Source organism: Pipistrellus hanaki, assembly GCF_964339955.1.
Source record: "Pipistrellus hanaki genome assembly, chromosome: 19".
Taxonomy (NCBI): domain Eukaryota; kingdom Metazoa; phylum Chordata; class Mammalia; order Chiroptera; family Vespertilionidae; genus Pipistrellus; species Pipistrellus hanaki.
In genome coordinates this window covers 23,589,570-23,613,946 of record NC_140521.1, presented here as the reverse complement: position 1 = coordinate 23,613,946, position 24,377 = coordinate 23,589,570, and positions in this window count along the sequence as shown.

The following is a 24,377-nucleotide window of genomic DNA, read 5'->3' as shown; positions in this document are numbered from 1 at the left end:
CAGCAGGAACCTGAGAATGAGAACTAGACAGCTCTGGGAAGGGGCAGGGCCTGAGGACTGCAGGGGAGTTCTACTTCCCCTTTCCCTTTCCTGGCTGAGTGTGGGGGCTGCCAGAGGGAGGAGATAGGGGAGAAGGGGGTCCTAATATGTGACAGGACATGTGACTTTGGGTGGTGGGCACACAGTGCAATACACAGGATTTGCAACAGAAACCCACCCCTGAAACCTCTACATTCATGTTGACCAATGTCACCCCAATAAATTTAATTTTTAAAAAAGCTCCATAGGCTCACTGGTTGAACATGGACCTATGAACCAGGTCACAGTTTAATTCCTGGGCTGTGGGCTCAATCCCCAGTGTGGGGCCTGCAGGAGGCAGCCAATCAATGATTCTCTCTCATCATTGATGTTTCTATTTCTCTTTCACTCTTCCTTCCTCTCTGAAATCAATAAAAATATACTTAATAAATAAACAAATAAATTCTATATAATAAAAAAATATGCAAATCTACTGAACATTGAAATGAATGATTGCTATGATGCACACTGACTACCAGGGGACAGATGCTCAATGCAGGAGCTTCCCACAGCCCACAGGCCCCAGGCCAGCCAAGACGGGTGCGGGGGGCTGGGGGAGGTTTGATCATCTCATTGGTCACCCCACAGATAGGCCCTGATTGCCAGCCAAGCCTAGGAACCCTACCCAGCACAGATTTTGTGCACCAGGCTCCTAGTGAATGAATGAATGAATGAATGAATGAATGAATGAATCTCATGGCTGAGAAGGTAAACAGCCACCAGCACCAAAGCAGGCCTCTGGAGGGGACTGAGGTGAGAATAGGGGATCCATGGGAAGTGGAGGCAGACAGGAATTCCTAAGTCTACACCCTACTGGATGAGGGAGACCCCCTCCGCCCAGGTGCTCCAGTAACCACAGCCGGGCTTGCCACAGCACTCAGGTGGGCAGGTGTCCAGGCAAGTCCTGTCCCTGGAGAAGGTCCTTTGGGGTTGAGCCTCACATTCCTCTCAGAGCGCTCAGGGAAATCTTGAGGTCCAAGGAGCCGGGAAGTGTCCTTATGGTGCTGGGGCTTCTGAGCAGAAGCAGGGGAAGCTCCAGGATGCACAGAGCCCAGCCTCGCCTTCTCACGGGACTCATGTCGGGCCTCCTACTTCTGAGTGGGTGGCAGAGGCCGCCAGGAGGCCAGACCCTGCTTGAGATGCAATCCTGTTTGTCCAAGGTTTGGAGAAGAGGCATTCCAGAGCCCACAGGCCTTCCTCTGCCCACCTCCCTCAGGCCCTAGGGCCATTCAGGTAAGAGGTAAATGTCACATTTTTAGATAGCTTGTAACTGCTCAGTAGCCCCAACACCATAAGGACACTTCCTGGCTTTTTGGACCTCAATTTGCCCCTTAAAAGCAGAAGTGTTTCATTGCCTGGATTGTCTGTAAAGTCTAGAGCAGCACCGTTCAATAAAAATATGAGCCACATAGGTAATTTTACATTTTCTACTAGTCACATTTAAAAAGTAAGAAGAAATAGCCCTAGCTGGCTTGGCTCAGTGCCTAAAGCATAGGCTGGGGACCTAAGGGTCTCAGGTTTGATTCTGGTCAAGAGCATGTGCCTTGTTTATAGGCTCGATCCCCTAGGGCTGCATTAGGGAGGCAACCCATTGGCTTTTTTCTGTCTTTCCCCCTCCCTCCCACCCTCACAAACAAATAAATAAAAAATAAATAAATAAATAAATAAATAAATAAATAAATAAATAAATGTAAGAAGAAACAGGAAACAGGTGGAATATTGATATACTAGTGGCCCTGTGCACAAATCTGTGCGCCAGTAGCTCTCTGTGGGGCCTGGCCGCTCCGCACCCGCTTCCCAGAGGCTCTTTGTGGCCCAGAGGCCCATCCACAGCCGGTGCCTCCTCTCCACTTGGCAGCTCCATGCCCGCCCGCTGCCCAGAGGCCCTCTGCAGCCAGGGTGAAATGCTTGCCTTGTCACCGTGACAACGAAGCAAGTATTCCACCAGGCTGCTCACACTGCCCGCTCTCAGTGGCTGCCCCCCTGGGACTGGGGGACTCCAGCAGGGCTGAGAGGATTGGGTGCTGCCATCTTGTGGCTATAGGTGCTGCCTCTTTGTGACAGAATGACGGTTAGTTTGCATATTACCCTTTTATTAGATAGGATTTTATTTAATCCTAATATATCAAAAAAAATGTTATTATTCAACATGTAATCAATATAAATATTACTAATGAGATTCTTTTGCATTTCTTTTTAATAATAAATCTCCAAACTCCAGTGTGTATTTCACATTTTCTGCACATCTCAGTTCAGACCAGCCAGATTTCAAGTGCTCAATAGCCACCTGTGGCTCTTGGTTACCTGTTGGACAGCCCATGGCCAGTTAACTGTCACAATCCCTTCTATCCCTCTCCATGCAGATCGACATACACAGGGAAAATGGAAAGCAGTTCTGAAGCTAGTCCAGACATTGTCAATGCTTGCCATTCCTCCGTCCATTATATTAGATAATTACAAGCATTTATTGAACATCTACTATATTCAGGCTACTCACCACGCATCTTCCCAACCTCAGGAGATTCAATAAATTCACTCACATTACATTAATCTTTTATTCTCATTGGACTAAAAGTCTGTCACCCAGGACCGGCTGTCGCTGACACATAAAATCAGATTCTGTTCACTGCTCTGAGCAAAAAGAAAAGATCAAATAACTCCTCTCCCACCCCAATCTGCAAGACATGATAGAACTGCTTATGGTTTCAGCTGAGGAATTACTAATTAATTTAAAGAGAAGAAAGATGTTTCTCAGGGATGAAATAATTAAGCAACACTACTCTCTTTCATGTCAGTCTCGTCTGAAACTGTCCTCTGAGCTGGGACTTGGTTTCCCGAAGAGATAACCCTATTGATGATCAAAGGAAAAGACTGGTTCCATTAGCCAAGTTGCCTACACTGTGGCCTTCAAAATAAAGGGAGAAATGTATTTTAGAAGCAGCTGAGTAACACACTTTACTCGTAACATTTTTGTATTATATTGCTTGTTGTCTGTTTCAACTTACCTTCTATCTGAGTACTTTACTTAAGCACTACCAAAGTGGATGACATGTATAGAGAAGGAATGGAGTCATGAATGCTTCCTGCAAATGCATCTTCTTTTACACTGAGGAATGGGATGTGAGCTCACATGAGAACACATTCAAGGAGAGGGCACTTAAGTCACGGCATTCCTCAGATAAGGAGGACTAAGCCCGTCCAGTTTGCTCATTCAGGACTGGGCCAATCTTTAAGATCAAAAACTTTCTCTCTTTCCCTCCCCCCCCCTATTGAAATTTTCTATACTGCCTTTGGCATCTCAATTCAAAACATGCTTCATTAAGTTTAAGTAATTAAAGGTTTGAAATATGAGAGATCATATAGCATCATTTCTTTCTATTTTTTATTATTTTTGTTTTATTTTCATTGATTTCAGAGGGAAAGAGAGAGGGAGAGAGAAATAGAAACTTCAGTGATGAGAATCATTGACCAGCTGCCTCCTGCACGCCCCCTACTGGAGATCGAACCCGAAACCCGGGCATGTGCCCTTGACCAGAATGGAACCAGGATCTCTCAGTAGGCAGGCCAATGCTCTAGCCACTGAGCCAAGTTGGCCAAGGCCGTATAGCAGCATTAATCCTCTATGAGGTATATAGTAGAGTCTGAATGACCTTTAAATCAGTTTCCTATTAGAATTCTATCATTTTCCTATAGTCTCAGAAGAGTAGCCAAATACATTTACCAGGAAAAAACAAACAATAAGCTAACACAAATGCTTTTTAAATATTCTTTTCTTCCATGCTAAAGCAAATTCTATTATCAGAGTTAAAAATTAGCACTTAATGATACAATGTACTTTTAACAGTAATACCAAACTAGTATGCATAGTTTTGAAAGTAAAGGGGCAACTCTCGCCATTAATGTTTCTATCTCCCCCTCTCCCTTTCTCTCTGAAATCAATCAAAGTACTTAAAAAAAAAAAAAAAAGAAAGTAAAGGGGTATACCTTGCTACCACTATATACTGTAAATTTCTGATATAAGAGATTGTAAGACCTTTTCAAACTCTATTTTTAGGTACAAAGATAAGCTGGTAAACATTCCCAAAAAGGACCTCATGTGCAGAACTAAATTTTTGGTATGTTTTTGTTTAAATGCTAGATCATTTATATTTTGTTTGAAAATACTGTTCATGAGGTCAAATTGATTTTTATTCTTCTAACTCTCATTTTTTTTTAAATATATATTTTATTGATTTTGTACAGAGAGGAAGGGAGAGAGATAGAAAGCTAGAAACATCGATGAGAGAGAGTCATCGATCAGCTGCCTCCTGCACACCCCCCACTGGGGATATGCCCGCAACCGAGGTACATGCCCCTGACCGGAATCGAACCCGGGTCCCTTCAGTCCCCAAGCCGACGCTCTACCATTGAGCCAAACCGGTCTCGGCCTAACTCTCATTTTTAACACAGTGGAGTTAGTGGACCAAAAATATATGTAATAATGGAAGGTATAAATGTTGTCACTATTAGAGTATAATGTTGAATTTGTCTTACAATGATCAAGATGGTAGCTAATTTTAAAAGGAAGCAGAAGAAAAATATTGGAGAGATTTTCTTAAAAAATTTAAAATAGGAAAAGCCATTTTTGTATAACATATAAACCTAGATGCCATAGAAGAAAATATTAATAAAATTAACTATATTAACTTAAAAAATTCTTTATGGCAAAGCTATTAATAGCAAAGAAAAAAAGATGAACAATAAACTGGGAGAAAATATATGCAACTCATATCCCAGGCACAGGAATAATCCGTTGTACATAAAATGTTACTGCAGCCCTAGCCAGTGTGGCTCAATTGGTTGAACATCATCCCCGTTGGATTGCCCAACAGGGCACATACCTGGGTTGCAGGTTTGATCGCCAGTAGGGGGTGTGCAGGAGGCAGCCTATCAATGTTTATATATCAATGTTTCTCTCTCTCTACCCTTTCTCTCTATAAAAAATAAATAAAAACATTTTTAAAAATTACTACAAATCAGTAAGGAAAAAGATCAAGAGCACAGTTTAAAAATGGGCAAAGTATAAACCAAAACAACAACAAAAACACAAAACAGTTCGCACAAAAAAGAAAATATGACCCTAGCTGGTTTGGCTCAGTGGATAGAGTATCAGCCTACAGATACTGGTTCAAGGGCACATGCCCAGTTTGTGGGCTCAGTCCCCACCCAGTAGTTCAGGAGGCAGCTGATCAATAATTCTCTCATCATTGATATTTTGATCTCTCTCTCCCTCTCCCTTCCTCTCTGAAATCAATAAAAATACATTTAAAAGGAACGAAAATATAAATGGCCATTAAACATTTTTAAAGTGCTACTAATACTAAAAGTAAGACTAATAAAAGTTTAATTACACTCAGCATCATTAAGTACTGAATTAAATTTTTTAATCTGATTGATTTAAAATCCACTCTGTTAGCAAATGTTTTGGGGAAAGAATAACTCTCATACATTGATGCAAAGAATGGAAATTTATGTACTCTCTGTGAAGAACGATTTGCTTTAATTTTTATAAAATTTTATTGAAATCATCCATCAATTATAAGGAATGGGTGAAGGCTCCGTGCAAGACGCAGTATTAGAGCGGGGCCGTTGAGGGCGGTGGAGTTTGTAGGGTGAAATGGAGGCGATGGAACTGTTCTGCTCAGGGAGCGGCACACGTACTCAGGGGGGTGAGAGGAAGAACACACTGTTTTCAGCCCCTGAGCTTGCATCCCGGGCGTGGATTTGGAGCCATGTTTTGAAATGTAGCTGTGGTCTTGCTGGTAAGTACTTTGAAAGAGAGTCAGAGGCTTTCTTTTTACTTCCGAGGACAGGGAGTGAGCAGAGGGGCCAGTGAAGGGTGTGTGAGCAGAGGTGGAGTCTAGGAAATTTCAGCTCACGTCTCTATGCGTGAGGACAGGAAAGGACCTGGAAAGTCCAGAAAGAACGTTTTTGGTGTTTTCAGAAGTAAGTCCATTCAGCCAACAAAAAACCAACAAATATCTCTGTTATTCTGTGCACGACAGCAGCTCAGAAGGTACAAACCGCTTTAAGACGTTCCCGCCCGTGACAATGGCACGGTCTTAACTGCTAACTGTCTCTGTTCCCTCTGTCACCCAGTCCTTTCTTTGGACCAGGGTGGTGATTCAAATGCAGATCTGGTTACGTTGGTCCGGGCTTAACATCCTCTGATAGTATTTATGCGTATTTTACCGCAACAAAAAACGTTTTAAAAACTCATTGCTCTAGCCGAAACCCGGTTTGGCTCAGTGGTAGAGCGTCTGCCTGCGGACTGAAAGGTCCCGGGTTTGATTCCGGTCAAGGGCATGTACCTGAGTTGCGGGCACATCCCCAGTAGGGAATGTGCAAGAGGCAGCTGATCGATGATTCTCTCTCATCGATGTTTCTAACTCTCTATCCCTCTCTCTTCCTATCTGTAAAAAATCAATTAAAAAAATATTTTAAAATAAATAAATAAATAAAAATAAAAATTCATTGCTCTAAGCTCTTTAACATGCCATATTCTCTCTCATCCCCGAGTCCCAGTACATGCTACCCTCTCTGCCAGGAACACTTATTATCTAGCCATACTCACTCTTCTCTGCTTGTCTATACAATCCTCCGTGGAAAGAAACCGCTTCCTCCTGGAGGCCCCCAAAGGCCCCGGTGTGTCAGGGGCCCTGTCTCTATGCCACCATCTACTTCTGACATCATAATGTTTCTCTCTGCACGGCAACTGCCTCTTCTCATTTCCTTTCTTTTTTAATCCTTATCCAAAAAGTGAGGAAAGTTTTCCATTGATTTTTTTAGAGAGAGTGGAAGAGAGGGGGAAAAACAGAGAAGAACATCCATGTGAGAGAGACACATCAATCGGTTGCCTTCCACTTCTGTCCCAATTGGGGGGGTCAGGGGGTGGGGGGTGCGGGTAGAAGAGAGACGAATCTACAACCCAGGTATGTGCTCTTGACCCGGAATTGAATCCAAGGCCCTCTAGTATGCAGGCCGATGCTCTAACCATTTGGCACGCTGGCCAGGGCAACTGCCTCTAAGAACTTCTCTTCCTCAGTAGATCAAACCGCATACCCCAAGCACCTAGCTCAATGTCTGGCACATGGTAAGAGCTCACAGATGGACTCACTGACTGAATAAGTGGATAAGAAAGTGAACGCATCAGTGACAGAACCACTCAGGTGATCCAGCGGCAGACTTTGCTGGCAAAGAAGCAAGAGTTTCCTATTGTTTATAAAATGGCACAAATATGAAATGGGGCGAAGACCCCAGCTGGTAATGGCTGAGATGGCTGGTTATTAGATAACAAGCTGTGGGGAGGGTGGTTACTGTGACAACCTGTAAGCTTGTTAAACACCACGAGCCTAGAATGCACAAGGAAACCCAGACTCAAGTGAGTGCAAGACCTGTCAGCTCCATCTACCGTCCCTGGCCTATATAGTTCTTTGTATTTATTTAGAATTCTAGAATACTTAGGCTGGTAGAACCTTACAGGTTTGTTTTTGTTTGTTTCTTGTATTCCTTGTTATACAAAAAAGTTCCAGAAAAGGTAAGCGATTTGTCACGTGGCAAAGTAGTTGCAAAGCTGAGGCGAGGCCCTGAGCACTCCGCAGGCAGCCCAGCATTTCCGCCCCCGCACAGCGTGGCAGCCCTTCACCGCCCCCACAGGCAGGTTTACAGTTTCTCGCTCGGTTAAAATTGTCATCTGTTCACTCTGAACCTCATTCTGTTCACTCTGAACCTCATTCTGTTCACTCTGAACCTCATTCTGTTCACTCTGAACCTCATTCTGTTCACTCTGAACCTCATGCGTGCATTGTTCACTCACCCCTTCGGCGAGCACTCAGTGTTACCACAGGAGCACTGCGAGGAGCCGCCCAGAGCAGTAACTGTCCGGGGCCGGGCCGGCCCTCGCAGGGCCACGGCTGTGGAAGGAGAGGAGCTGGGGACGCAGAATGACAAAGTGTCACCTGTACATTACTTGCTGCTCCCAAACAAGGAAGTGCCGCTTTATATAAAGTGAGCAGGAGGCCACCACTGGCCCGGTGACCAACGTGAGCGTCCCTGAGAGGACAGCCAGACATCAGGGTGCCCTGGCGTGGTGCGAGCTGCAGGGCACACCAGCACCTAGGAAGCCCCCGCCAGTGTTCAGCCAGCATCCAATCAGGTTCACCCACTGCAAGTTACAGAAAATGCAAAGGACGGAAAAGCAATCTGAAGCCAGACTGCAGCCCTAGCCGGTGTTGCCCAGTGGATAGAGCGTCGTCCTGCAGACTGAAGGGTCCCAGGTTCGATTCTGGTCAAGGGCACATGCCCAGGTTGCAGGCTTGATTCCCAGTAGGGGGCATGCAGGAGGCAGCCAATCAACAATTCTCTCTCATCACTGATGTTTCTCTCTCCCTCTCCCTCTCTGAAATCATTTTTTTTTTAATTTTGAAAAAAGAGTGAAAATGCCATTCAACCATAAAAAGAAAGTTGAACAATAATAAAAGTTAGTGTCTGCTCAGTACCCAGGGTCGAGAAACCGGCACAGAAACATAGGTCAGAAGCTTTCTAGGAGTTTAATTGAGAAAAAAGGTCTCTTGGCAAGGAATACTTCCTGGAGGAGGGGCCTCGAGGGAATCAAACTGAGCGTGCCCTGGCAGGGCCAGCATCGGTAACCCTGGCAGAGGCAGCATCGGTAACCCTGGCAGGGCTGCCAGCGGCCAGTTAAGGCACACTTTCACCGACTCCCCCTGCGGCTGCAGGGGGGCCTGTCACTCAAACCCTCAGGGGTCCCAGCCTCATGGGCTGACTTAGCGGTAAAAGTTCTCTCACTGTTGTTGTATAGCATGAACCACAGCCTGACCTTCCACCCCGCCTGTGAGCTCCCAGCCAAACGATCAAAGCTAATGGCAAACACAGAGAGATGCTCATTTACGAAGGAAGGGCCTCCCTCCACTTGTTGCACCAGCTCAGGGGTCACCGCAGTCCAACCCAATTAGTGCTTTCTGAGCGATCCCGGGGACAGCGGCCCCAGGCCTGGCCCCGCAAAGCCACCCGGAGGCCCCTGAGAGCCGGAGCGCAGGCTTCTCTCCAGCTCATGGCGCCCATTCACCTCGCCCTCGTCCCTCAGAACAAGTGCAGCGGGCCCTCGGCAAACAAAACAGCAGCCGAACGGGTGGTGCTGCCATTTATATGCTCTGACTAATGCAGTTCCTGATTTCCCTTCCAAATTAAAAGCATTTCGCTTAGTACATTTTCAACAGACGTTGCTCATCTGCTCGATTAATGAGCTGGCTGTGAAAGCGGACTTGGGAAGCAATTTGAAACAAAAGGAGCTCGGCGTGCAGAGGCTGCGCCCGCCCTCCCTCTGCATCCTCCCTCTCCATCCTCCCGGGGCCTCGCTCGGCGGGCGGGCGGGGCTGGGACTGGCTGCGGGCGCTCTTCTGTGTCACCGCACTACATTAGGAATAAAACCTTCCACTTAAACACTTAAATGAAAACATCGAGAAACTAATTTACTGTTTGCAATCACATGATTTAAGCCGAAGCTGCCTTAATTTCCTTCCCATTTTGCTTCATATTCACGGTGAGCGCACACTAGATTGGTCTATGAAAAGGCTGTCTTCGCATCACAACACTTAAGACCTCTTTCATTTTCTTTCTGATTAAATAATTGAAATTCCTGTCAGGGCCTGCACTTTGCTGCTGCACAGACTTGGTGCGCGAGGAGAAAGCGCGGCCGCTTTTTGTCTGCTGTGGGGCCTGGGCAGCCGGCTCCGTGGAGGGCGGGGAGGGGCCCACGCCGCCCATTTCCAGACATTTCCTGCGCCCGCTGCCCTGAGCTGACAAAGCCGGCCAGCTCCGCTCCAACCGCCCTCGTCCACCTGGAGGCTCTGGCCCGCCGAGAGGAGCCAGCCACCTGGTGCCACGCCACCCCGGGAGAGGAAGCCGGCGGCCACGAGCGCAGACGGTGGAAATGACACACACCGATTCCAAACGAAGTGATCAGCCAGAAAACTCCATTTGCTTCCACGACAGACCCCTGCGGCTGCTTACGGGCGTGGCAGGGCCCTGCAGATCAACTCGGTCACCTGCAGTTCCTTCCCCTTGCAGGGCCTTGAGCCTCTGAGCTCCTTAGGGCCCCACACTGGTGACCGAGCCCGCAACCTGGGCATGTGCCCTGACCGGGAATCGAACTGTGTCCTCCTGGTTCATAGGTGGATGCTCAACCACCAAGCGACGCCGGCCAGGCATAAAAAACCCTCTGCCATTTCTCTGAGCACCCTCTTCCAAGACTAACGGTCCCAGAACCTGTCTTAGCCCTCTCACACTGAGCTCTGAGCTTAAGGAGTTGCCTGCCTTGAACTGAACATAAAATTCCAAATGCGGTCTGAAAAATGCTGGATAGAAATATGTACTGTATGCATGCACTGATTAACTCATCAACCCAACATTTATTGGTAGCAGAAACTAAGCTAGCCACATAGATGGGCAAATATATTAAACTAGTGACCCGGTGCATGAAATTTGTGCATGGGGGGGTGGGGGGGTGTCCCTCAGCCGGGCCTGCACCCTCTCCAATCTGGGACCCCTCGGGGGATGTGGGATCAGGCCTAAACTGGCAGTAAGACATCGCTCTCACAATCCGGGACTGCTGGCTCCCAACCATTCACCTGCCTGCCTGATTGCCCCTAACCATTTCTGCCTGCCAGCCTGATCAACACCTAGCTGCTCCCCTGCCAGTCCAATCACCCCCTACTGCCCTCCCTGCCAGCCTGGTCCCCCCACCCAACTGCCCTCTCCTGCAGTCCTGCTTGCCCCTTACTGCCCTCTCCTCCTGGCCTGATCGCACCTAACCGCCTCTGCCTCGGCCCTGCCACCATGGCTTTGTCCAAAAGGACATCTGGAAGGGCTCCCGGTCTAATTAGCATATTACCCTTTTATTAGTATAGATAGCACAATAAATGCCATGTAGAAAAATTACCTCTTCAGTAAAAGCACTATAGTTAATACTTCTTCATTGTACACTTGAAAGTTGCTAAGAGAGTAGATCTTAAAAGTTCTAAAAAAAACAATTTGTAACTATGTGAGGTGATGCATGTTATCCAGGCTTTTGTGGTCATTTTACAGTACATTCCTATGCGAAATCATCATGTTGTAACCTGAAACCAATGTACTATTAATGTGTCAGATCTCAATATAAAAGTAATTTTAAAATTCTACAATTAAAAAAAACAAAAAACCTACCTCTTGATTGTACATGTTGAAGGTTCTGCATGGCCAGCATTAATTCCAAGAGTCTTGCTTTCATCCCAGCCATGCTTTCTAGGGCTCTTCATCTTTTTTAAAAATATATTTGTGTTGGTGCCAAAACCGGTTTGGCTCAGTGGTAGAGCGTCGGTCTGCGGACTGAAAGGTCCCAGGTTCAAATCCGGTCAGGGGCATGTACCTTGGTTGCGGGCACATCCCCGGTGGGGGGTGTGCAAGAGGCAGCTGGTCGATGTTTCTCTCTCATCAACGTTTCTAGCTCTCTATCTCTCTCCCTTCCTCTCTGTAAAAAATCAATAAAAATATGTTTATAAAAAAAATTAAAAATAAATAAATAAAAATAAAAATAAAAAATATGTATTTGTGTTGGTTTCAGAGAAGGGAGAGGGAGAGATTGAAACGTGAACGATGAGAATCATCGATCAGCTGCCTCCTGCACACCTCCCTCTGGGGATCGGCTCTGCACCCCAGGCATGCGCCCTGACTGGAAACTGAACGGTGACCTCCTGGTTCAGAGGCCGACGCTCAGCCACGGGGCCACCCCAGCCAGGAGCGGCTTCTTCCTCTGTGCCTTGCTGTTACGGGTTTAGGGCCACAAATTCATTTTGCACCTTTGCCTGAGGAATTAAACAAAAGGTGAGGCAACTCCTTCAAAAAGCAACGGACACTTCTCTGTGCGGAACAGAAAGATCTCGGTGGGGCACTAACCCAGGCCCAGCACCAGGGCGGGGAGGGCATCTCAGGTGATGACGACAGTGAAGGGAGAGGAACAAGGTGAGGCCGGTGAGGGCGCGCCCTCCGGCCAGCGAGGAAGGCTTCTGGGGGGTGGCTGGGCAGAGCCTGCGCGGGAGTGGCGTTTGGCCCAGGGAGAGAAGCGCCCAAAGGCGGCCACGGGGGCGTGCAGAGGGCCTGCCCGAGGCCCAGGGAGGCCTGCTGTCACATGAAGACCCCACAGCCGGACGCCTCTCTCAGGCAGCGTGGAGGACACCGGCACTTCTTGTCCAGCTGTCAGGCTGTCCGGCTGTCAGGCTGTCCGGCTGTCAGGCTGTGGCCAGGCCCAGGCCTCCTCACCACACATCCGGGACTCCGTGGCCTTGGGGAGCTGAGCGAGCAGCCTCCCGCCTCAGACCTCCCGTCTGCTTCTCCTCTCTCTTCCTTGTGCTCCAGGGTCACTTTTCAGTGTTTGAGTCCTTTTGTCGCCATTTCTGAGCCTGCTGGACAGCTCAGCGAGTAGCATATTAGCCACACAGACCTGTCTCCCTGACGCTGCCACTGCTTCGCGCCGTGGGGAGGGTGATGGTGAAGAGGCACCACCAGGACGGCAGGGACAGGAACAAGCCAGGCGGCGGGACAGCGGCCGGGAGGACGGGCCCCTGGCCTGCTCCGTCCCACGGGCCGGCTCTCGCCTGTCCACACACAGAGCCACGGAGGGGAATCAGATCGAAGGTGGGTCCTGGCACCATTTCTGCTTTGCCAGGTGACCTCTCCCAGGGCCTGAGTCCCCCTAAGTGTGAAATGGACCTGCCTCCCAGGCTGCTAGTGAGCTCTGAGAGCTGAGGAGGCTGCTCAGACGCTGGGGTTACCAAAGGGTGTGGAAAACGCAGCAAAGAGTGAGGCGGGATATGTCCCCTCACTGGCTGAGCCACATGCCCAAAATTGCCTGCACAGAACTCCGGCTTCTGCTACCTGTGGTGTAGTGCCGGCCCCACCCACCTGTGGTGCATGGCACTGGCCCCGCCCACCTGTGGTGCAGTGCCAGGTCCCGCCCACCTGTGGTGCAGTGCCAGCCCCGCCCACCTGTGGTGCAGTGCCAGCCCCGCCCACCTGTGGTGCAGTGCCGGCCCCACCCACCACCTGAGCCACGGACCCAGGCCCAGGAGGGCTCAGACTGCAGCTCTATTGGATCTGGGTTCCTCCATGGGAGGGAACTCCGGGCTCTCTCCTTGGAGTGGACCAATGTGTTAGACTCAGTTTCCCAATGCTGGCCTGGGGGCCGGGGACGACACGTGACAAGGTTGTTAACGGAGATGAAGAGACCACGAAGGCCACTCCAGGCACCTTTCGTCGAGGTCAGTTTCTCTTGCTGAAAGGAGCTCTTTGTAGAGATGTGCTATTGGAGTGTATGTTCCCACCGCATGGCTGGTTTTCTTGTTCTGTCTTCCACCGGCACCCAGCGGCCACCGGCACCCAGAGGCCACCAGCACCTAGAGGCCACCAGCACCCAGCGGCCCCGGCACCCAGCGGCCACCTGATGAATGGCTAGTGAAGGAATGAACTATTTCCTTCTTTCCTAGTCTTGACATGGCCTTTCTCCTATGGAATGGTATTAACGGTGTCAGAGGTTTTTAAAAAACATTTTCCAGAGAAAAAGATTAAAGTATATAATTACTTTTCAGGAGGTTGATTGATCTGTTGTGTTTAAGTTGGGGAATCCCGGACTGGATGATCCATTAATTTGCTCCCAGTCCTTTAGCCAGAGAGGCAGCCGCATCTCACACCCGAGGTCTCAGAGGCAGGGCGGTCTGGCCGGACCTGGGACCACACGTTAGCCATACGTCACTGGAGCCCACTGTCTCCTCTGTCCCGTGGGGGTCCTGCCACCCCACCCCAAGGGAGGGGCTCGGACCACTTGCGATTCCCCAGCTCCAGAAGGCGGGGCTCGGGAGCTGTCCGGGCGGCGCCTGGAGAACTCCTCGCCGTCTGGGCAAAGATGCCAAGAGCAGCACTTGCCTCTGGGTTGGGCCGGTGCGTCGGGGTGAGGGGCCTGGACCACACCAGGCTGCGGAGGCTGAGCGGAGTGAGTCTTACTAGTAAAGCTAAACGTGTTTTATGTAAAGGATGTTCTTTAACATGTCTTTGGTATTAAATCTTTTTATTCTGTTATTATATGATGTGATAGTAGATGGTAATAATTTCTTTTCAAAGTTAGGAATTAGCAAAATCCCCGGATAAATCACTGAGAATCTACACCATTCCCAGGTGTATGTTCTCCCTGGTAGATGTGTAATCTCCAGCCACTGAGAGAGGACCTGTGTTCTCCCCGCCACAGCGCGTCAGGTGGGCGTGACAGTGAGGGGAGCACTGGCCGTGGGATGTGGGTCAGGGAGGAGAGCACTGGCCGTGGGATGTGGGTCGGAGAGGAGAGCATTGGCCGTGGGATGTGGGTCGGAGAGGAGAGCACTGGCCGTGGGATGTGGGTCGGGGAGGGGAGCACTGGCTGTGGGATGTGGGTCGGGGAGGGGAGCACTGGCTGTGGGATGTGGGTCGGGGAGGGGAGCACTGGCTGTGGGATGTGGGTCGGGGAGGGGAGCACTGGCTGTGGGATGTGGGTCGGGGAGGGGAGCACTGGCTGTGGGATGTGGGTTGGGGAGGGGAGCACTGGCCGTGGGCTGTGGGTCGGGGAGGAGAGCACTGGGTGTGGGCTGTGGGTCAGGGAGGGGAGCACTGGCCGTTGGACGTGGGTTGGGATGGGAGCACTGGCCGTGGGCTGAGGGTCGGGGAGGGGAGCACTGGATGTGGGATGTGGGTTGGGGAGGGGAGCACTGGCTGTGGGCTATGGGTCAGGGAGGAGAGCACTGGCCGTGAGACATGGAAGCTGGCACAGCCGTCCTGGGAGCTCGGGGAAGGGACGCTCTGTCCTCCCGCGGGACGGTGGGGTGGGCCGTGCTTTGCTGTCCGGGGGGCTGGCTGTGCGCTGTGGGCTGTTTAGCAGCATCTCTGGCTCTGCTCACTAGAGTGAGTAGCACCCCAGCCCGCCCCCCTCACAGCCTGGGGTGAGCGGGACATCATCCCGGGCTGAGGACCACTCCTCCAGCAAGCACCTCGCAAGCCACCCCTCACCCTCCTACCCCCCCTCACTCAGAGGCCCTCCTGCGGCTGCCCGGAGCCAGGCTGAGCCGGGTACGGGGTGCCCACTCTGAGGCCCTGCCTTGCCCCCTGGGCTCTCCTGCCGTCCGCCGTGGGCCCCCGGGGGCAGAGCTGCGTGCTCCGGCTGGAGGGTGGAGGGGCCCTGGCACCCACCACATTGGCTCAGGGGGAGGCCTCCCCTCACTCCTCCCCACCCCGGCCACGGGCGGGCCTGGCAGGGCACGGAGAGGTCAGGCCACTGGGCTTCCCGCTCCCCTCCTCCGTCTCCCGCCCTCTCTCCTCAGTGCTCCCTCTCTCGGCCGCCCCTGGAGAGGCCCTGGTGGGTGGTGCCCCCCTCCCACAGGCTCGGCCAGAGGTGACAGTCCAGGCTCAGGAAGTCCGAGCTGCAGGAGCTCCCAGCGTCCCGGGGAGAAGGACACGGAGCGTCACTCCTGAAGCTGCGGAGCCGCTGGGCACACAGGCCGCGAGGGGGACTGGCGGGAGCACCTTCCTCCGCATCGCATGCAGCGCACCGAGCTCTGGGGCTTCCCCGGCGCAGTCCTCCTGGGGCTGCCAGCTGGGCTCTTCCCGGGCATTGGGCACAGGGCCTCGCCCGGCTCCTGCAGGGTGTGCAGGCCGCGGAGCAAGTTCAGTACAGTTTCCTGGAAGCTGGAAGCAAATACCCTGTTTCCCCGAAAATAAGACAGTGCCTTATATTCATTTTTTCTCCCAAAGTTGCGCTAGGTCTTATTTTCAGGGGATGTCTTATCTTTCCACGCACTAGGTCTTATTTTCGGAGGATGTCTTATTTTCGGGGAAACACGGTAGGTAAATACATACATACATACACATACATACTAAACGTTCAATCCACAGTTACAGCTGATGTACCAGAGCAGATCTGTTTCAGGTGTACAACCCAGGGATCAGGCGTTCACGAAGTGAACACCCGGGAAACCTGTACCCATCGGGCAGCACGCGCAGCCATCGCAGTACTGCGGCCTCTGCCCGCTGACGAGAGCCCAGCAGCCAGATCCGCACAAACTTCCCAAACACCGCGGCACAGCGCTCCGCTCGGCCGTGTCTGAGCAGCAGCTCCCGGGCCTGCTCACCGCTCACTCCGCCTGCCGGGGAGAAGCGCCGAGATTCCTCACCCACCCCCAGCGCTCACACCGCGTGTTTCACCGAGATCGTCGCGGACACCCGCTGTGGGTGGTCACAAAGCTCCGAGGTCAGCCAGAGACAAGCTCACTAGAGCAGCTGGATGGCCACTACGGGGATGGGCTCCTGATCAGACTTCCACATGCTGCTGGCCAACCACAAAGTGCGGGCTGCCCTCGCTCTGCCTCCGAGGCCATTCTAAGCAAAGGCTGTGACAGCAGCTCGGAGCCCCGGCCTCTGCTATGGCTGCTGTCTTACAGGAGTGACTGAGCCACCGCCTCATCCAGCTGCTCCTCCGAAGGCCTTTCCTTCCCTGCACAGGGAAAAGGGGCTCTCGCCCTCGGCCTGCTCCTGCGCGTAGTTTGCACCAAATTTTAATGCGAACCACACTCCCCAGCCACTTCCTCCCGCAGAGAGGACAGCTCACCGCACACTCAGCCTGGATGCCGTCGCGGGGGCAAGCGGCGAGAGTGCCAGCGAGTTGGTGCCTCGTGAGTTTGTGTGTAGAAGAATGCACACGCTGCAATTAACTCCCAGCGAAGTCACTCCTCAAGTTAATTAGAAATGCAAAGTGTGAGTCTCAATGTTATGAGATTATAAAATGGCTTAATAATGGGAACAATGAGATTGGAGCATATGCATGCTGGCCATGTAAATATTTCATAACAGCGCCAATCTGCTTTCATTTGCCTAATCATGCCATTGATATGCAGCCACCAGCCTGCAAATAGAAAGGCTGAATTGCAACAGATCACCCTTCTAATGTCATAATTATTAATATTCGAGGGAAATGGAGCTCTGCACTCCGGATGGAAACGGCTGGGCCTTTTGAGTTGAGAAGGGATGGCACTGGGCGTGGGGGGAGAGCGTGGGGGGAGGGGGAAAGGAAGGTGACGGCTACACCAGCCCCAACGCCCCCACTCAGTTTACTGGCCCGGAGTGTTTAGGTAATTAGGCAGCTCAGCAAATAACCGTGATGAGAACGCTGGGAGAAGGGGCAGGGCACCAATGCCCCAGCCCCAATCAAGTGAAGCCGAGGAGGACGGAGAAGAAGCGCCCTGTGGCAGGAAGGGGTCCGTGCAGGAGGGTCAGTCAGTGCGGCCTGGGCTGTGAGCTGCGCAGGCGGCAGCCTCTGCTCCAGCTTCCTCTGCTCAGCACGGCCATCTCTGTGCACAAGCGTCTCCCGCACACAGAGCCGACCGCCCCGGGCCTCTGGGACGCGGTCCCTACATCCTCAGGGGATGCTTCGCGATGTCTGCTCTGTCACCGTCTCCCTTACCGGTCTGCTTCTCCGCTGCGTGAGGCATGTATGGTCCAGGCGCTCTCATCTCTGTGGCGTCGCGCAGCGCCACACGTGGCGGCTGGCGGTGGCACGGGCTCTGTGCCCAGGGAGCGAGAGGCTGCTGGGTGGGCATCGATAAGGCCGGGGTTTGAGTTTGGCCTGCACTGAACTTGGGCAAGTCACCTAACCCCGGGGTCTGCACCCCATTGTAACGGCTGTGGGCACTGTTGTAACGGCTGTGGGCACTGTTGAAGAAAGGCACGTCACTATGTATTATTCACACAGCGCCTTGTTTCAAAAGGACCTGGGCCAACCAGCAAACACTTAATAAAATATCCAATGCTACGCAGGAGTTTAAAGTGAACACGCTCAGCCTTAAGTTTCTGGGCTTCCTTCCGCTCCAAGCAGACCCTCCCTGCAGACCCTCCCTCGCCAGACAGGGCTGCCTGGAGGCAAATGCCAGACAGGCTTCCTGTTAAAGAAACTTTCTTTTTTTAATCCTCACCAGAGATTAACTTTTCCATTGGTTTTTAGAGCGAGTAGAAAGGAGGGAGGGAGGGAGAGAGAGAGAGAAAAAAAGAGAGAGAGAAGGTGCGAGAGAGGGGGGGGGAAGAGAGAGAGGGAGAGAGAGAGAAGTGAGAGAGAGAGAGAGAGGGAGAGAGAGAGAGAGAGAGAGAGAGAGAGGTGAAAGAGAGAGGGAGAGAGGTGAGGGAGAGAGAGAGAGAGAGAGAGAGAGAGAGAGAGAGAGAGAGAGAGAAAGAGAGAGGTGAGAGAGAGAGAGGTGAGAGAGACAGGGAGGGAGAGAGAGAGGGGGGGAGAGAGAGAGAGAGAGAGGGAGAGAGAGAGAGAGAGAGAGAGAGGTGAGAGAGACAGGAAGAGAGAGAGAGAGAGAGATGAGACTGGTTGCCTTCCACACTTGACCCCGGCTATAAACTGAGTGAGCAAGTTACTTACCGTCTCTAACCGTGAGTTATGAGTGTAGGCCGAAGCCCTGGCTGGTGTGGCTCAGTGGGTTGGGCGTCTCCCGGGCACCGTAGGGTTTCTGGTTCTATTCTGCTCGTGGGCTTGGTCCCTGGTAGCGGGTGTGCAGGGAGTAGTTGATCGATGCTATGCTCTCACAGCCAAGTTTCTCTCTTCTCCCTTCCTCTCTCTCTAAAAACCAATCAGCTATTGAAACTGAAGAGTTAGGCTGAGGAGCCAGACTGCCGTGGTTCAGGACCTGCTCTCCTGCTGACTGGCAGTACAGCTCTGCGTAAGTCCCCTAACCTGAGACTCTATTTCCTCATCTTTAAAAGGGACCGATGCTGACAATGGACTCCCTCTTCAGGGGACACTGTGAGCCTCAAATAGGCGAACAGATGTGAAAACGGCACCTGACACACAGTGAACGCTCAGTTACTGTCAGAATTGATGGCACGGCCGCCCACACCCCATTTCCACGGGTGTGTTACTGTGTGCACCGGGAACGGCAGCCGCTTTGCTCCGGTCTGTCACTCACCACCGTGAGGACAACACCCCGTGCCTCCGGCACAGACAAGGTCCCGGGAACTGAGAGCAAGGGTGACCGCGCCAGGCGCCTGCCTCCAGGCTCTGCCCTCGGCCGGGGCTGGTCCACGCTGGCTACTAATCATGCGGCCGCTGGCAGTTTGAAAAGCACTTTCTATTCTTTTTTTAATATATTTTTAATATTTTTAGGGAGGACGGGAGAGGGATAGAGAGGTGGAAACTGTTACGCTCCTGTGCTTGTTCACGGGAACACAATGTTATCAGTCCATTTGCAACTGAGGAAACGGGGTCACAAGGTCACGCCTCTGGCGGTGTTGGCAGCCCCAGGAATGGGTTTGGGGGGAGGGGGGGCTCAGGACCCCGGAGGGCACCCAGAAGGAGCTCAGAGAGTGGAGGGAGCGCAGGGTGCAGCAGCAAGTCGGTCCCCTTCCTCTGCCTCCCTCTGCCTCCCTCCGCCTCCCTCCGCCTCCCTCCGCCTCCCTCCTCCTCCCACCGCCTCCCACCGCCTCCCTCCAGGCTCCAGGAGATGCTGGGGGGGGGGGGGGTGCCCTGAGGGCTCCACCTGCCCCTCCCCCGCCGGCGCCGCTGTTCTGTCAGAGGGAAGGCGGTGAAGCGCTCTCCGCTCGCGCTGTCTGAGGAAGCTGCCTTTGTCACTCGGGCTTTTCATTCCTGCCACCGCTCTCCCCTCATTTAGTGGGAACGAGTCCCCCCTAATTAGGGTTTATAGTCCCCTGCAATTAGGCCCACTGGTGCTTTTGAATAAGCGACTTTTTAAACCTGTTTATCTTGTTATTGGGGCATCGGCCCAGGTGTGCCCACATATGAAGCAGGCACGGGTGTGGGTAGAGGGTCAAGGAGCTATGCTTGTTGGGTACACGCATGCGACGTCTGTGAGCACACAAGATGCACCTGCCTTTGTGTGCACACGCGGGCCGCGTGGTAATAAGGGACAGCACGTTAGGTGTGCATGTGAAGGAGGGCATGTGTGCGCAGGGAGTTCTAGTTGTGTGTGTGCCAGTGTGTGCGTTACGGGGAGGGAGTAGGGGGACAGCAAACTGTTGCTAAGCTCCTACCATCTCTCTCCAAAGAGTATTAATTTATGGTATTTCATGTCCGTGGGTTGAAAAAGTACAAAGATTTACCGTGAAACAGTCTCCCCCGCCATCCCCTTCTCCCCCAAAGCCAGTTGCTGTTCCAGAAACATTCCTCCCTCCACTCTCTGAGCTCACGGACTCTCCATGGCAGAGCAGGCAGGTGGCAGCTGCTCTGGCCTTGCCCTTGTCTGCTGTGAATGACCTTGGTCTGCCCCACATCTGCAGAGAGCATCCCCCGTATCCTTGTTGTTGATGATTTCAGAGAGGAAGGGAGAGGGAGCGAGAGGTAGAAACATCAATGATGAGAGAATCATCGATCGGCTGCCTCCTGCACGCCCCCCACTGGGGATCGAGCCCTGGACCTGGGCATGTGCCCTGATCAGGAGTCAAACCTGGGCCACGCTCTATCCGCGGAGCCAAACCGGCTAGGCCCCCCTATCTTTTCAATTTCTACGTGTGTTTGCTTCCCTACCGTTACCACCTAACAATACTCTTGTGAAGTACATACGTGTCTTCCCATTTGAAAAAATACACTTTTCTCTCACCTTTCCCTGAGGAAGCTCAGCTCGCCCAGGAGCACACTCACCAGAGCCATCGGCCACTTCGCGCCCTGAGCACTGCAGCCAGGCTCACCTCCGGGCCGCGGGGGCAGCGGGCGGGCAGCGGGGGCAGCGGGGGCAGGGCGGGAGCACAGGATCTGCCCGGGGAGTGAGGCCGCCGCGAGGTGTGAAGTCTGGCTGCCAGCAGCTGCCATGGGGGCCATGGCAGCTCCCCGGGTGGAAGCAGCCCAGCAGGATGCTGGGCACTGGCCCCAGTGGTGCCAGGCTGGGCATGACAAGCCCCCAAGCTCGGGGCTCACCTCAGCGGCCACTGCTCTTCTCACAGTCGGCAAGTCAGGGGTGGGGGGAGTGGGGGTGCTGGCTCCGATTGCGAAGCTGCCCTCAGCATGTTGCCCAGGCCGCACCCTCAGAAAGCAACTGGGTGGGAGGAGCCGCTGAACGCTCACCCAGGGCTGGCCACGGGGTCCTGGCTTGTACGAGAGTCCGTTATTCTTCATGGGGGTCTCTCTGAAGTGCTAGCTGAGTGCTTGTGTTCACTTATTTTATTTTATTTTTATTACTGCACTAGAGGCCCGGTGCACAAAATTTGTGCACAGGGGTGGAGGGGAGGGTGTCCCTCAGCCCAGCCTGCACCCTCTCCAATCTGGGACCCCTCGAGGGATGTCCAACGGGCAGTCGGACATCCCTCTCACCATCCAGGACTGCTGGCTCCCAACTGCTTGCCTGCTTGCCTTCCTGATTGCCCCTAACAGCTTCTGCCTGCCAGCCTGATCACCCCCCTAACCACTCCCCTGCTAGCCTGATTGATGCCTAACTGTTCCCCTGACAGCCTGTTTGCCCCTAACTGCCCTCCCCTGCAGGCATGGTCACCCCTAATTGCCCTCTCCTACAGGCCTGATGCCTCCCCCCAACTGCTTTCCCCTGTAGGCCTGGGTCCCCCCAACTGCCCTTCCCTGCAGGCCCAGTCACCCCCAACTTCCCTCCTCTGCTGGCCTGGTCACTCCTAACTGCCCTCCCTGCAGGCTTGATCACCCCCAACTGCCCTCCTTTGCAGACCTGGTCCCTCCCAACTGCCCTCCCCTGCAGGCCATCTTGTGGTAGCCATCTTGTGTCCACCTGGGGGCAGGATCTTTGACCACATGGGGGCAGCCATCTTGTTTGTTGGAGTAATGGTCAATCTGCATATTACTCCTATTAGATAGGATAGACGCCTGGTGCATGGGTGGGGGCCGGCTGGTTTGCCCTGAAGGGTGTCCTAGATCAGGATGTGGATTCCCTTGGGGTGTGGGGTGGCCTGGGAGAGGGGCCTGTGGGGTTTACAGGCTGGCCATCCCCCCCAGTGACCCAAACAGAGGCCCTGGTATCTAGGATTTGTTTATCTTCTATAACTGCAACTTTGTAGCTTGAGTGGAGGGCTGTCCAGGGTGTGTGGAAAGCTTGGCTTCCTCCATCTCCAGGGAAACTCAAGCCTCCCTCCTGCTCACTCCGTGGCCACAGCCATCTTGGTTGGGGTTAATTTGCATACTCGCTCCTGATTTGGCTGGTGAGCGTGGCTGGTAGGTGTAGCAGAGTGATGGTTAATTTGCATATTAATCTTTTAGTAGACAGGATAACAAATGGCCACAAACTCAGTAGCTAAAACAGCACTCATTTCTTATCTCCTAGCTCTGGAGGTCAAAGCCCAGGCAGACACACTGGCTGCTCTTAAGTTGTTTCAAATCAAAACTAAGATGCCAGGGGCCTGGGCTCGGACCTGCAGTCTCTGGGGAAGATCTGCCTCCAACCCCATTCAGTTTTGGCAGAGTCGTTCCTGTGGCCACTTGAGACTGAGCTTCCATCCGTGAGGGCCATGCGCTGAGGGGGGCTCTTGCTTCTAGGTTCCACTTTCAGGCAGCAGCAATGCATGAGTCCTCCTCCTGCTTTGCATACCTCCCACTCCCTCTTCTCTCACCAGCTGAAGAAACTGCTTTTAAAGGGCTCCTAGGATTAAACTGGAGCCTCTCAGACAATTTCCCAATCTCAAAGTCAGCTGATTAGCAACCGTAATTAATCTGAAAAATCTCTCTTGCCAGGCAACATAAGTTGATAGTGGGAAGTTCTGTGCTACGGAGGCAGCAGAGTGTGAGAGTTGCTAACTTGGTGTTGTCTGCCTCTTTCTGTTTTAATCCTCACCCGATGATATGTTTTGTTTTGTTTTTAAGATTTTTTAAAATTGATTTTTAGAGAGAGAGGGAGAGAGAGATTAGAAACATCAATGATGAGAAACATTAATCAGATGCCTCCTGTACGCCCCCTACTGGGGATCGAGCTCACAACCCAGGCATGTGCACTAACTGAGAATCAAACCAGTAACCTGAGCCACATTGGAGGATATGTTTTTATTGATTACATTTAGAAATTTAGGGGGAGAGAGAGAGAGAGAGAGAGAGAGAGAGAGAGAGAGAGATTGATGGTGAGAGGGAAACATTGATTGGTTGCCCCCATACCCGCCCAACCAGGAATAAAATCTGCAACTTTCTGTTATACAGGATGACACTCCAGCCAAAGGAACACCCAGCCAGGGATGTCTTTTTTGTTTTCGTTATTCTGGTTGGCCATCTAACACCATTCATTCAGCAAACATTTAGCAAGTCCTCTCTACTATGGACTGAATGTAGTGCACAGAGTAGGCATTCAATAATAAATATTTTTAAACTGATTTTCCAGATGGTAAAAATACAAAGCTCAATTACACATGAAATCTACCCACAGGAGCTTAAAAACATATGTGTAGAAAAAGACCGGTGGCCAGCATGTAAATAACACTCCACAATAGAAAAAGCAATAAGGCCATGAAGAGCTGCATGAGACTGCTAGACAAATTCAGAGAAGAGATAAAATGCTTTTTTATTTAGAGAAACATCAGGGAACACTGCCTGGACTGGGCGGCATTTAAATGGGCTCTGTAAGAATGCACTGGGACTTAGATGGAGAGCAATGGTGACAGCAACACTCCAAGCAGACAGAGAACATGAACAGATGACAGAGCATTCACAGAAGAAATCCAAGAACTGGAAACTAGCAGCTTTCTGGACACATTCAATGCCCACAAGTATTTTGTTTGGTCAACTTGAAGTTTTTTCACAGGGACCCAAAATATCAACCCAAGCCATGATGCTTAATTAATATTTGACAAAGGAAGCAAGAGTATTCAATGGAGTCAAGACAGTCTCTTCAACAAATGGTTTTGGGAAAATTGGGCATTTTCATGCAAATAAATGAAACTAGACCACCAACTTACACCATACACAAAAATAAATAGATAAAAGACTTAAACATAAGATGGGAAACCTTAAAAATTTTAGAAGAATCTATAGGCAGCAAAATATCAGACATATGTCATAGCAATATCTTTACTGATACACTCCGAGGACAATGGACTAAGGAGAAAATAAATGGGACGACATAAAAATAAAAAGCTTCTGCACACAAAAAAAAAACCATCAAGAAAGCCCACTGCCTGGGAGACCGTATTTGCCAATGTTACATCCAATAAGGGTTTAATCTCCAAAATTTATAGGGAACTCGTAC